Below are 12,217 nucleotides of genomic sequence, written 5' to 3'. Positions count from 1 at the left end.
CCCAGGGAGTGGGAGGGGTAGTTGAAGTGGTTTGCTACTGGGAAGTGTTATCATTTGTCACGAACAGAGCGCAGGTGCTCTACAAAGCGGTCTCCGAGCCTCCTCTTGGTCTCAACGATGTAGAGGAGGCCACATCGGGAGCAGCAGATGCAATAGACACATTGACAGATGTGCAGGTGAACCTCTGTCTGATGTGAAAGGTTTGTTTGGTACCTTGAATGGAGGTGATGGTGGGGGGAGGTGTAGGGGCAGGTGTAGCACTTCCTGTGGTTGCAGAGAAAGGTGTCGGGGATGGTGGGGCTAGTGGGAGTATGGAGTGGATGAGAGAGTTGCAGAGAGAGCGGTCCCTACAAAAGGCAGATAGGGGTGGGGAGGGAAATATATCCTTGGTTGTGGGGTCAGATTGTAGGTTCGGACTTGGCAGAGAATGATACATTGGATACGGAGGTTAGTGGGGTGATACGTGAGGACAGGAATTCTTGTTCTGGCCTGCTGTGTTCCTCCAGCTCCACACTGTGTTATCTCTGACTTCAGCATCGGCAGTTCTCTCTATCTCTGACTGTCATTTCTGTGCCTTTTATGATCCCTGAGGTAAAAGTTTTAGATGGAGCACTGCCTTTGTCCTGCTGTTCCTTCCCTGTGTTCCCCTGACTGCTTTTCTGTTTGTGCTTATAGCTGCTAACTGATTGAGTCTTATGAAAACAGTAATGCCCCTAAAATGGTAAAATCACTTGTCTCCTGAAAATTTGTTCCCTTGGGTTGATTTCTTTTCACCATTATCACCTTGAGGTACTGCTGATCACCATGTTGTACATACAGTATGGAACCAATGACTACCAGTGAATGGTTTGGGAAGAGTTCTGCCTCCAATCCTTCTTTCTGTACTGGTTCTAAAGGTGTGTATGGTTAACCGTGGAGGAAGAGGGACATCTGGCAGTTATCAACAAGAGGAAGTTGTCTTAACAACAAAATATAGTTTATTGCATGAAAGTAATAGATACATGTTTACATTGGCTAATTGGACATAATTAATCAGAAGCCAGGATGACATTTCTGAGCCAATGGGATCTTGATCTGGATTCCACACTTCTTCACTGCATGGTATCAACAGATTAGGTGGAGCCTGATGAACTCTCCAACATGAACCTTTTCAGAGCTACTACCTGTATACCAGAAGACTCACCTAGTTGAGACAAAGTCTGCAAAATAAGGGAAGCCTTTGTAATTGGAGACGATTATAAGTTAATGTAGAAAATGATTCATAACGGATTGCACCTTGAAATTTTCTAGAGAAACTGGAATAAGAAGAAGGTGGGGCCCTGTTAAAGATGGGGTGGGGGGGGAAGCAATGCTCAAAGTACACAGGATGACAGATGAATTTGACCCCAAATACTGGCCCCTGAGCAGTCGAAGAAAAGTTGTTTACATGAGTAAAATGGTTATAATCTCTAAGGAACTAATCATAGACTGGTTCTTAAAATCTTGGTCCACCTCTCCTGAATTCTAAACTCCTCCCTGTCCTCAGCCATGCAACTTTGTATAACTCCTCTTTGGATCTAATACTACCCTGAATTTATTTTGTTAGTCATGGTTGGGTCACTTTTTCCATTTTGCCCAAAAGATGAGTATAACTGTTGCAAAGCATGCACTTGTTTCTTAAATATTAACCATTGCCTATTTACTGTCATGCCATTGTAATGCTATCGATTACAACCAGCTTATCTGTCTTAGTAGTTTCCTTTGCTTAGATATAGGATCTCATTTTGTATTGGACTACTTCATTTTTTCATCCAGCAAAGAATTCTATCTTGTTATGGTCACATTTTTCCTAAAGAACCTCCCACAATATTATTATAAATTAACCCTTTCTCATTGCAGATTTGGATAACATGTTCGTTTGTTGGTTCCTAAATACACTGGTCTAAAAAAAGCTTGTAAGATCCCTAGGAATTTATCTGCTACAGTAATATTGCTGTAATGTCATGGTTTCCCAGTCTGTATTTAGATAAAAGACACCCATATAGTACGTTTGTTGCATGGATCTCTAATTTCTCGTTAAATGCCATCCTCTAGCTTACTACCACTGTTTGCTGACCCATATTCCACAGCCACTCATGTTGTCTGCCCTTTCTTGCTTCTTATCTTCACTCAGACTGATTCCAAATCTAGATTTTCTGCTGTAATATCATTTCACAGAATTGAACTGACTTCACCTTTCACTACCTATGCAACCCCACCTGTTTTTCCTTTTTGCATGTCCTTCTGAAATATGGAATACCATTGAATATTCCATTCCAAGTCTTGGTCACCCACAGCAATGTCTCTGTGAGGTGCAATCACACCCTACCCATTTACAACTATTTGTGCTATTAATTCCTTATTTTGAATGATCTGTGCATTCAGATATAGTATATTTAAGACTTGTTGACATTTTTACCTTATTTTTGCACTGCAGACTTAGTTTCTACTAACCTTGTTTCCTCTGCCTTGCACTTTTGCATTTTACTTTTCTATCTTTCATTTACATCATTCGTTACCCCATTCTTGTCTCACCATTCAGAGTTAAGCCCACTCCCTGACTCCAGTTTGAACCTTCCCCCTCTAGTTGTTCTTGTTCCCGCCTTCAGTATGTCCTACAGTCACTCAGTGACATCCATGACCTTGGCAGTAGGGAGGCAACATACCATTCTGATATCACCTGCAGCTGCAAAAGGGTCTATCTGTTTGCCTTACTGTAGAATCCCCTAACATTAGTGCTTTCACATCCTTTTTCTCTCCAATTCCACTCCTTTCAACTGAGCGACTCCTGGTGCCACAGATTTGGCACTTTATGCATTCTCCTGAAAAATAACATGAGACCAACAGAGTACTCACGACACTGTGAGATTTCCACTGGATTCCTATAATTTTCAACCAAGGTGTCTTGCTACAGTTATTTAAATGATCTATCATTTTAGAAACAGGAAAAATTAAGAACATAAAGACCAATGATTATAAAATAATATCTTAATTAAAAGTGCATTGAGGATCCACACAGAGGAATGGCTATCATGGGCCATGTAATTTGGTCCTATATTTGGGGATTACTGTTTTCCTATTTTATAAATTGACCAATAATTTATTACAAGATGGTTAGTATTTATATTACATATTATTTAAATTCATAACACTGAGAGTACAGGTGTGACTGCCATCACACCAAGATCCAATGGAGGAATAATTTTATTCTAACCCATCAATGGGGAAGCTGACACAATTGAATTGGTAATTTTGCCTAAGTGGCAGTGAATCCCATCTCAACAGTTTTCCACTAGGTGAATTGGGCTGAAATTATCAGCAAAGTGTTTCTAGCCCTCCAGCACTCCAATCCTTAATTATTCAGAGGATACTATATAAAAGTTGAAAGACCACAAATTAAGGTGACTCATGATTGGCATCAAGATCTGGGTCAGAGCAGAAATACCCCCGCCTCATGGATGCATTTCAATACTGTTGCAGTCCTACAGGTAGGAGCATTACCATGAGTATGCAATGTAGTGGCAGATCCCTAGGGACATACTGAACTTTTAATTGCAACATGTTTTATTTTTAGAAAGAGGAGATGCAGCTATAAAGAAGAGTGCTGATGTAAATTCGGTAGCTAGCTGGAGAGGAACACTGGAATGTCACACCTATATGTGCCATAGAGTCACACAACACAAAACAGACCCTTCAGTCCATTTTGTCCATGCCGACCAGGTTTCCATAATAAGTTGATAGCCTTCCTAGGGCTTTAGTTGTGTCATACATGCTCCTGGTGATACAGTCAACAATGCATGATGCTAATAGAATGTTCATCTCAGTTGATGTGCAGTGAAAAATTCAGTGCAATGCACTTGTGAAATCTAAATGGCACAATGTTGAGAAGTAGCTAAGTTTTTTAAAAAATTGCTGCTACTAGTCACATTCCCTGAATCAGCTGATTGTACTGAATTGATTCATTTTTTTAGTTAATAGGCGGTATGAATTTTTACTCTGTAAAGACCATATCTTTCTGTTTTGCGCTTTTTTTTGAAAACTGTGGACTGAAATGACAAAGAGCAGTTTAAAAACCATTGAAAGGGTGGCTCTTTGTAAAGCGAGTAACCTGATACCTGTTGTAAGAATTGTGCAAATAGCTATTTGAACAAGATGTAGTGTAAGTTGTGTTGCAGATGATTTGGAGCTGAAGGGCTGTATACATGCAACTCTTGTTGGCAATAAGAAATTGATTGGATTATGGACTAGTGACCAATTATCAATGTCCTTTTTGCCTGATAACAACACTGTGCTTTATTCTCAAGGTGTTGGTTAGCTCAGTTAGCCAGGAAGTTGGAATACAATGCAGAGTGATGCCAACAGTAGGTGATCAATTCCCACACCAGCTGAAGATCCCATTGAAGGACTCTCATTCTTAACCTCTCCCTTTGACTGAAGCATGCTCAACTTCAGATTAAACCACTATCAGTCTAATAAGAGAGCAATCCTATAGTCCTCTGGAGATTTTACCTTTAGATTCATTCTGATGTACCTGATCAGCTTAGAGCTGGGAAAGATTTACAGAGAAAGACAAGTGTTCAGTCCTTCCCCAGCTTTAGAGCAGTGGCTCTGACCTCTGCAGTCAAAACTAACTCTAAAGCTGAAGAAATCCAGTTGTCGTTCCTGCAACCATTGTTGTAAGATATGACTTTTAACTGTTCAGCCATAGACCTTTTGTAAGTGAGCCAGCCATCTTGTCTCTCTTACCAAGCATTGGAAGCATCCAGAGAAAAATGAATGAAGCAACACACTGGCCAGCAGAAGAGTCATTAGGTTCATCTCAACAACAGAACATGCAACAAGGAAAACAGAATGTTCTTTCTAGCTTTTCCCCTTTGCCATATTATATTTTTACTCTGTTTGTTTTTCTCTCTGTGTGTAAGGGGAGTTTATCAGGAGATTAGAGTTTTAATTAGTAGTGTTATATGCTGATGGCTTACCTGTAACTATAGTCTAATTACTTGTAATAAATAATAATTACTGTTCTGTGCTGAAACCTGGTTTGTGCTTTTCATCAACCTGTGGCTGAAAATCAAGTAAATTAAGGAATTTTTCAATATTTAAAAAAAAATTTAACTTCTGTAATGTCTCTGGGAATAACAGAGTTCAATTTCCAGTGTGTTACCCAGTGAGGAATACCAAATCTTCCATAGAACAAAGTTAGCAATGTTGGGTGGCATATGGCACATCAATTTCCATTGACTTTTCTAATTTTAGGGAATGAATGGCAGGAAATATGTCATATGATATATTGTCCTAATTTACATGGTTTCATAAAACTTCTCTTTGGGGAAAATTGAAGTCCAGCCTTACATTGCACACACCCTTATACATTATTGCTGTTTCTTTATATGTATTTAGACAGTTTAGACAATTGGACCAGTGTCTACTTAAATATTTATATAGGTTACTTTGAATTGTATTCACCAGTGTAAATTGCACTTTAATTTTGGAGTATAATTTGATTTTATGCAGGAGCCATTCACTATTACAGTGTCCATCATTCACTTCATTTTGCAACTATCTATATAGTTTTTATTGGCTTGGAAAACACACATACTGCACAGTATCATTTTTCCCTTCTCTCTTTTTTTTCTGACAAGGCACAGCATCCTTGCCAATGTATAGGTTTGGCTGAGGCATGCTTGGAGATAGACACAAAGAGTGGCAGGCCAGCAGGCAACTATGTGACTGCCAACTCGCGGTTCACCCACTTTGAAGATGAAAGGTAGAAATTGACCCTTGTGTGCTAAGCAGCAGCCTGGAATCCAACATCTTTTTAACCTTCAGCAACACTTCCAATCAAAACATGCTGATATTTGTTTTACCTGGATGCAGGCAGACTTTATTGGACTCTTGCATTTCATACAACCTGCTGCCATGTACAGAAAAAATGCCTTCCAACTGGATGATGGGAGTGACTTGCAGGCAAAAAGCCAGGAAGCCTCTTCTGTCAAGCAAGAGAGTCAACCAAATGTCCATATGCATGCATACTCAAGAAAATTATTTTCAGAGTTTCATATTTTGGATGGAATGATCAGTAGTAGCCTCTTTGTTTTATTGAAATATTTGGAACAAAAATGATATTTTCATCCATTTCCAGCTGCTCAAATATAATTTATATTTACTATAATGTTATATTTGACACAGAAACGTAGAACTGAAACAGTTGTTTAACTGTCTCTATGTAGGACTACTCTTCTTTTCCATTAGGGAGTTGACATGGTGAGTATTGGACACAGCAGTCCTGTGCAATGAAAGTTTAAGGTGGTCGAGGACTCCCAGACCACCTATGTTTTTTTTGACTGTCTTGGAGACTCCATTTTCCACGTATTCCCTGGGTGTGGTTGATTGCAGCACTTATTTCACTTTCTGAGGGAGCTGCTCCCCAAGTTTTATTTTGCACTTCAGCCACATGCCCCAATCTTTGGTGGGTGAGCAGAGCAGAGCAGAGCACCCCTTCATGAGTCTTTTCCTGGACCTGACCAAGATGGCCATAAACAGGCCCAGGCAGTGGGCCATAGGAGGGGTATTTTGGCCTAACTGCTTGCCCCACTTTCGCAATTAGGTCTGTGCCCGGTGACTTGGGAGAAGGAGCATGCGGTGTGCACTGCTATGCTCAAGGCCTACATGACTATTGGGCACTGCTGGGGTTGGAGTACATTTGTAACCTCCTATATGACATTTTCAATTGTATTTCATTCATTTAATTTTGTATGCATGTCTTTTGTTACAGTGCCCCTTAAAGTGGCTTGCACCTTTTCATTTGTCTAATTTGGTTTAACTTGCTCAATTATCATTTCATTTGATGAAATGGTTTTTAGAATGGCTTTTAAAGAGCTTCCCCATCAAATCCCCATGAAACAGACACCAATTTCTGCCATCTACAGAATCTAGTGGTTACTGTTAGTGATTCCTCACTTTTCCATATGGTGTGATATTGAAATGCTTGTAGTTGGAAATGAATTAAATTGAGGTGAACCCTGCTTTTTTTGTTGTTAGTCTCATTGCAAAGACTCTTGGAATGTTTGTGCCTTACTGAGTGAGGTATAACTGGGCTTTTAATGTTTTATTCTAAATCAACAGTTCTGACATGTTATGGCACATTTGAAGCAGATGGGAGTTGAAGAAGGGTATTCTGATCTAGATGCAGGGATACACTGTTATTATGCCACAAGACTGTCTTTAATGGTATTATAGCTTACCACATTACAATAGTGACTAGACTTCCAATATACTTAATTGTTTGAAAAGCCCTTTGAGATGGTCTGAGGCTATGGAAGTTATTATGGAATTGCAAATCTTTCTTTCTCTATAATTAATGTTGAAAAATGTTTCTGACTCTGAAAAGCTAAATCTGTATTTGTGGAATGTCAAATGTTTCTATTCATCCAAAACATTTACAGATAATACCACTTTGTTAAAAAAAAATTCTGATAATTCAGCATTTTTCTTTCAACTACAAAGTGGGCTTAATCCCATATGTGTATCAGGAAAACTGAAATCTTAACCATTGAACTTGCTCAGTCTTTGAGGGCTACTTTCTTGAGAGTAGCGACAAGTGCTAAATGGAATTCAGTTAATTAAAATGCTGTTAGTATTTATTAAAGTTGAGAATAAAATTAAACACAAATTTTTCCTCAAAGGTTACCGAGGATAATTTTAACTTTGGTGTAAAATGGGTGACAGCAAACTGGCTGCTTGATTCATATCTCTCTGATTTTTCAATCCTGTTCAATCAAAGTCAGATTCAGTTCATCTAAAGCCTGATTCTCCATTTCTTATCCCTTACCATGGGCTGAATTCTGTGGAGGCCATTCGAGCAGGCAAAGAGAACTGTGCAAGAGATGGCATGTCAGAATCATAGCAGTGGGAAAAACTGTAAACAATGGAGAAAGCACCTATCAGTGGCAGGAAAACCATTGATCTGCTTAATTGCCTATATGCATATAATTTAATGCAATTAAACACAAATTAATCCTGTCCCCCCCGCATTTGATGATTGCTCGGGGCAGAATCTTGTGTTATTTTTGGCTGTCCAAGTTGCATCAAGCTTTTCAGAGGGATTTTCGCAGTGAGGCCTAGCAGTTTTTCTCACTGCCTCTTACCAAACTTGCCACATTTAACTACCTGTCCGATCTCAATGCAGTCTAATACATCTGATTCTGGGTTAAGATTTCGGGTCTGGTCACCCGTCCTCAGAACAAAGTGTTCTGAGGCAGGGTCACTGAACCTGGAACGTTAACTCTGATTTTTTTCTTCATAGATGTTGCCAGACCTGCTGAGCTTTTTCAGCAATTTCTGATTGTGTTCCTGATTTACAGCATTCGCAGTTCTTACATCTGATTCTGGCCCCATTTTACCACGAGCGCCATCTTACCACATACCTTTCCAGAACATCTTGATACTCAGCAGCTATTTTATTTTTATTCATTAATGGGATGAGGGCGTCGCTGACCAGGCAGCATTTATTGCCCATCCCTAATTGCCCAGAGGGCAGTTGAGAGTCAACCACGTTGCTGTGGGTCTGGAGTCACATGTAGGCCAGGCCAGGTAAGGATGGCAGTTTCCTTCCCTAAAGGACATTAGTGAACTAGATGGGTTTTTTCGGATAATCAGCAATGGATTCATGGTCACCATTAGACTCTTGATTCCAGATATTTTTATTGAATTCAAATTCTAGCATCTGCCATGGCGGGATTCGAACCCGTGTCCCCAGAACATTACCTGGGTCTCTGGATTAAACAGTACAGTGATCATATCACTAGGCCATTACCTCCGCTTTATCTGCTGTAAGACCAGCACTCCTTGTGCCCAAACTTTTAAAAGGCCACTGTACAACTCGACAAGCACTAGCATTGTGAAGTTGTCCTGCTCGATCACGGACAGATTCTGAAGATGTTGAAGAAGGGAGGACATGGCATCGCTGTTTTTCAACAGAGGCCTGGTCAAGGGAATGGTGCAGAGGAGGGTTGTCTTCTTCCCAGATGACCAGAGGTGGAGGCCACACCACCAGACCCTAGCAGTTTGGTTAGTGGTCGTTAATGGGGTCAGAGCCATCTCCATGGTCTGTTGGTTTGGCCAGCTGTGCAGCAATTACCTTCTCCTCTGCCCCAGAGTAAATGACACACTGATATATCTGTTCACTCTATCTTTACTACAGCACTCACCTCCCACTAAAGCTGATGCTCTCCTGCTGTCACCAATCCTTGCAACATTTTCCCTCACCCACTGTCCACTCTACCAATCCCCTCACCAGTAATCCTCATGGTTTCTGCACTGCCTCCTTAATACCTTGGAATATCTCACTGCCTTTCCACCACCTGCACCATCAGTAAAGCTGTGCCACCCACTTTCATCTCATTCAATCCCTCCTTTTCTCTTGTCACAGGAGAGGACGGCCCATAACAACACAGGGAGAACCTGTACATGTAGTGGGGTGCTGGACATTAGGCCTTTCCACTCCACATAAGAAGAGAATCCTGGCCCTTGCAGGAGAAGACAAGGATCACTCCTGTGGGGATGCTGAGACATCCATGTCCTGCCAAATGGGTAAGTCCCACTCTCACATTAACACCATTCTGTGACATTCACTGTACACGACCTCTGAACACTGGCCATGACACCCTCTCGATCTCTTGTGACTTTCAAATACAGCCAGCATGTCTATCTAGCACGTCCCCCAGAAGATACCTCTTTGACCAGTGAGGACAAGAGCACCAAGGCTTCCCAGGAAGCAATGGCAAGGCTACCTCCTGCACCGTGCAGCAGTTCAGATACTGACACCTCCGTGGGAACAGTAAGCTTAGAGAGTGGGAGCACAGTCTGGTGAGTACTTCACTGTGACAGCTGTGCAGCTGGCCTGAGGAATAACCGTTCCATTCACAGCACTGCCGACTCCAGGCAAGAAAGAACCCAGTGGTGTTAGCAGTCACTTATACAGGGAAGAGCAAGAGTAGCAGACAGTTATGTGGGAGGCAATGGCCCTCACAGCAACACTTTGCAAATGGCCCCAGTCCTGCACTGCCATCAGCCAATGCTGCCTTCTGGATGACAGAGCTGTCCCTTCCTATGTGATTCAACTGTTTGCCATGGCCTGTGCCACATCTTCAACAATTCCTGGGCCCATCAATGGATACTCTTGGTAGGATTAAATTCAGCCAAAAATCCCGTTCACCCATTATATTTGTGTTCATTAACATACGCTGGCACTCTCCAATCTAAAATTCTCATCCCCATGCTAAATCTATTCATGACTTAGCCCTGCCCCATCTTTTCCATATCCTTTTGCTTTCTCAATAGTTTCCATCATTGGCTGTATGTATTGAACTTTATTGAAACTGGATATCTTCTTCAACAGATGTTGAAGCAATACTGAATGCCAAATATTACAAATCATTACATTTCTGGCAAGATACAAACTGTTGGGATTATTAAGAACTCATTTGATTAAGTTCAGAGAAATCTTTTAAAAGGTTACATTTTTATTAGAGCTTGGAGCAGACTTAAATAGAGCAGTACAAGGCACAATAATCCTTTGGGGATTGGGAAAAGATCACTCGGGTCTCCAAATCTTTAAAGTCAAAACGTTTTCTTCATTTTGTACTGCAATAATGCTGATTGTATAAAAGAAAGAAAGTATTGGAGCAATATTGAAACTCTGCTATTAGAACCATCAACCCCATTTCATACATTGGACCACATTCAGCAACAATTATTTAAACTAGAAATAGATAAAAAAAGAAGCAAATTAGCACTCACTTACGGTTAGATTTTATTTACTGATACTTGGTGCCTATTAACTTGAACCATTGCATAAACATTTTGTTTGATTCTTTTATAGGATGTGGACATCATTGACTAGGCCAACATTTATTGCCCATTTCTATTTGGTCTTGAGAAGGTGGAGGTGAGCCACAGTATTTGGTGTGTAGGTACACCCATAGTGTTGTTAGGAAGGGAGTTCAAAGATTTTGATCCAACACCAGTGAAGAAACAGCAATATAGTTAGAACTCAGATTATATGGCTTGGAGGGAAACATTTAGAGTGAATGAATATACAAACAAGGAACAGAAGTAGGCATTTTTGCCCCTCGAGCCTTCCCCACCTTTTAATAAGTTCATGGCTGACCTGATTGTAACATTAAATCCATGTTCCCATTTGTCCCAATTAATTTATCACACCTTTGTTTAAGAAGAATCTATCTACCTCTGGCTTATGAGAATCCCGAGAGGTTGGCAAATCTGAGATGTCAGTGTCCATGGCCAAGGGATGGGCTCAGCTGATGCTCATGGATCTTATGTGAAGATGCTGTTTGGTACTGAGCAACACCGAGGCTCCTCTCAGCCAGCTGCAGCTGAAGTTGTCAGGTACCTGCTGGGATTTCCATGCTGAGAATTATCAATGTCTAGCTTGTTCAGTGCATTTGGCAAACTAGGAAACAGTATATTAAAGAGGTGAATTGTGCCATTAATAAAGTATTTAATGATCAATAAGCCCCCTTAATAGACACATGAACAGGCAAGGAACAGAGGGAATGGACCATGTGCAGGCAAATGGGATTAATTTAGAATGGCAACACATGGTGGGCTGAAGAGTCTGTTCCTGTGCTGTACTGTTCTTTGTTCTTAATTGCCACTGCCTAGTAAGAAACTCACCTTAACTCCAGACAGATAGACAGAAAATGCAATGAGTTTCTGATGATGTCGTGATCTGCCATGCTGGACTTCTCACGTGACTCTTGCCAGTGCTCAACTCATTCAAGCCCCAAGAAGATTCTGCTGGAGTCCTCTTTCACAAAACCATGTTGACTGTGCCTCATTAGCTTTAACTGTAACTAACTGCCTTGCTGTAACTTCTAACGTTTTTCCTATGACAGATGTTGGTATGTCTGATCTGAGGTTATCTTTTGGACAAAGTTACATTTTATGGCGACGGTATACATCTTTCTCCAGCAATATTCTCAACAATTCTTCCCTTCCATCTATCCTTCACCCAGTACCATTCTCATTGCAAACACAAAGTTGCTGGAAAAGCCCAGCAGATCTGGCAGCATCTGTGAAGGAAAAACAGAGTTAATGTTCTGAGGAAGGATCCAGGTTCTGAGGAAGGATCACCGGACCTGAAACGTTAACTCTGCTTTTTCCTTCACAGATGCTG

This window comes from Rhincodon typus, chromosome 11 (assembly GCF_021869965.1).
Source record: "Rhincodon typus isolate 14 chromosome 11, sRhiTyp1.1, whole genome shotgun sequence".
Taxonomy (NCBI): Eukaryota; Metazoa; Chordata; class Chondrichthyes; order Orectolobiformes; family Rhincodontidae; genus Rhincodon; species Rhincodon typus.
This window is presented reverse-complemented; position numbering follows the sequence as displayed.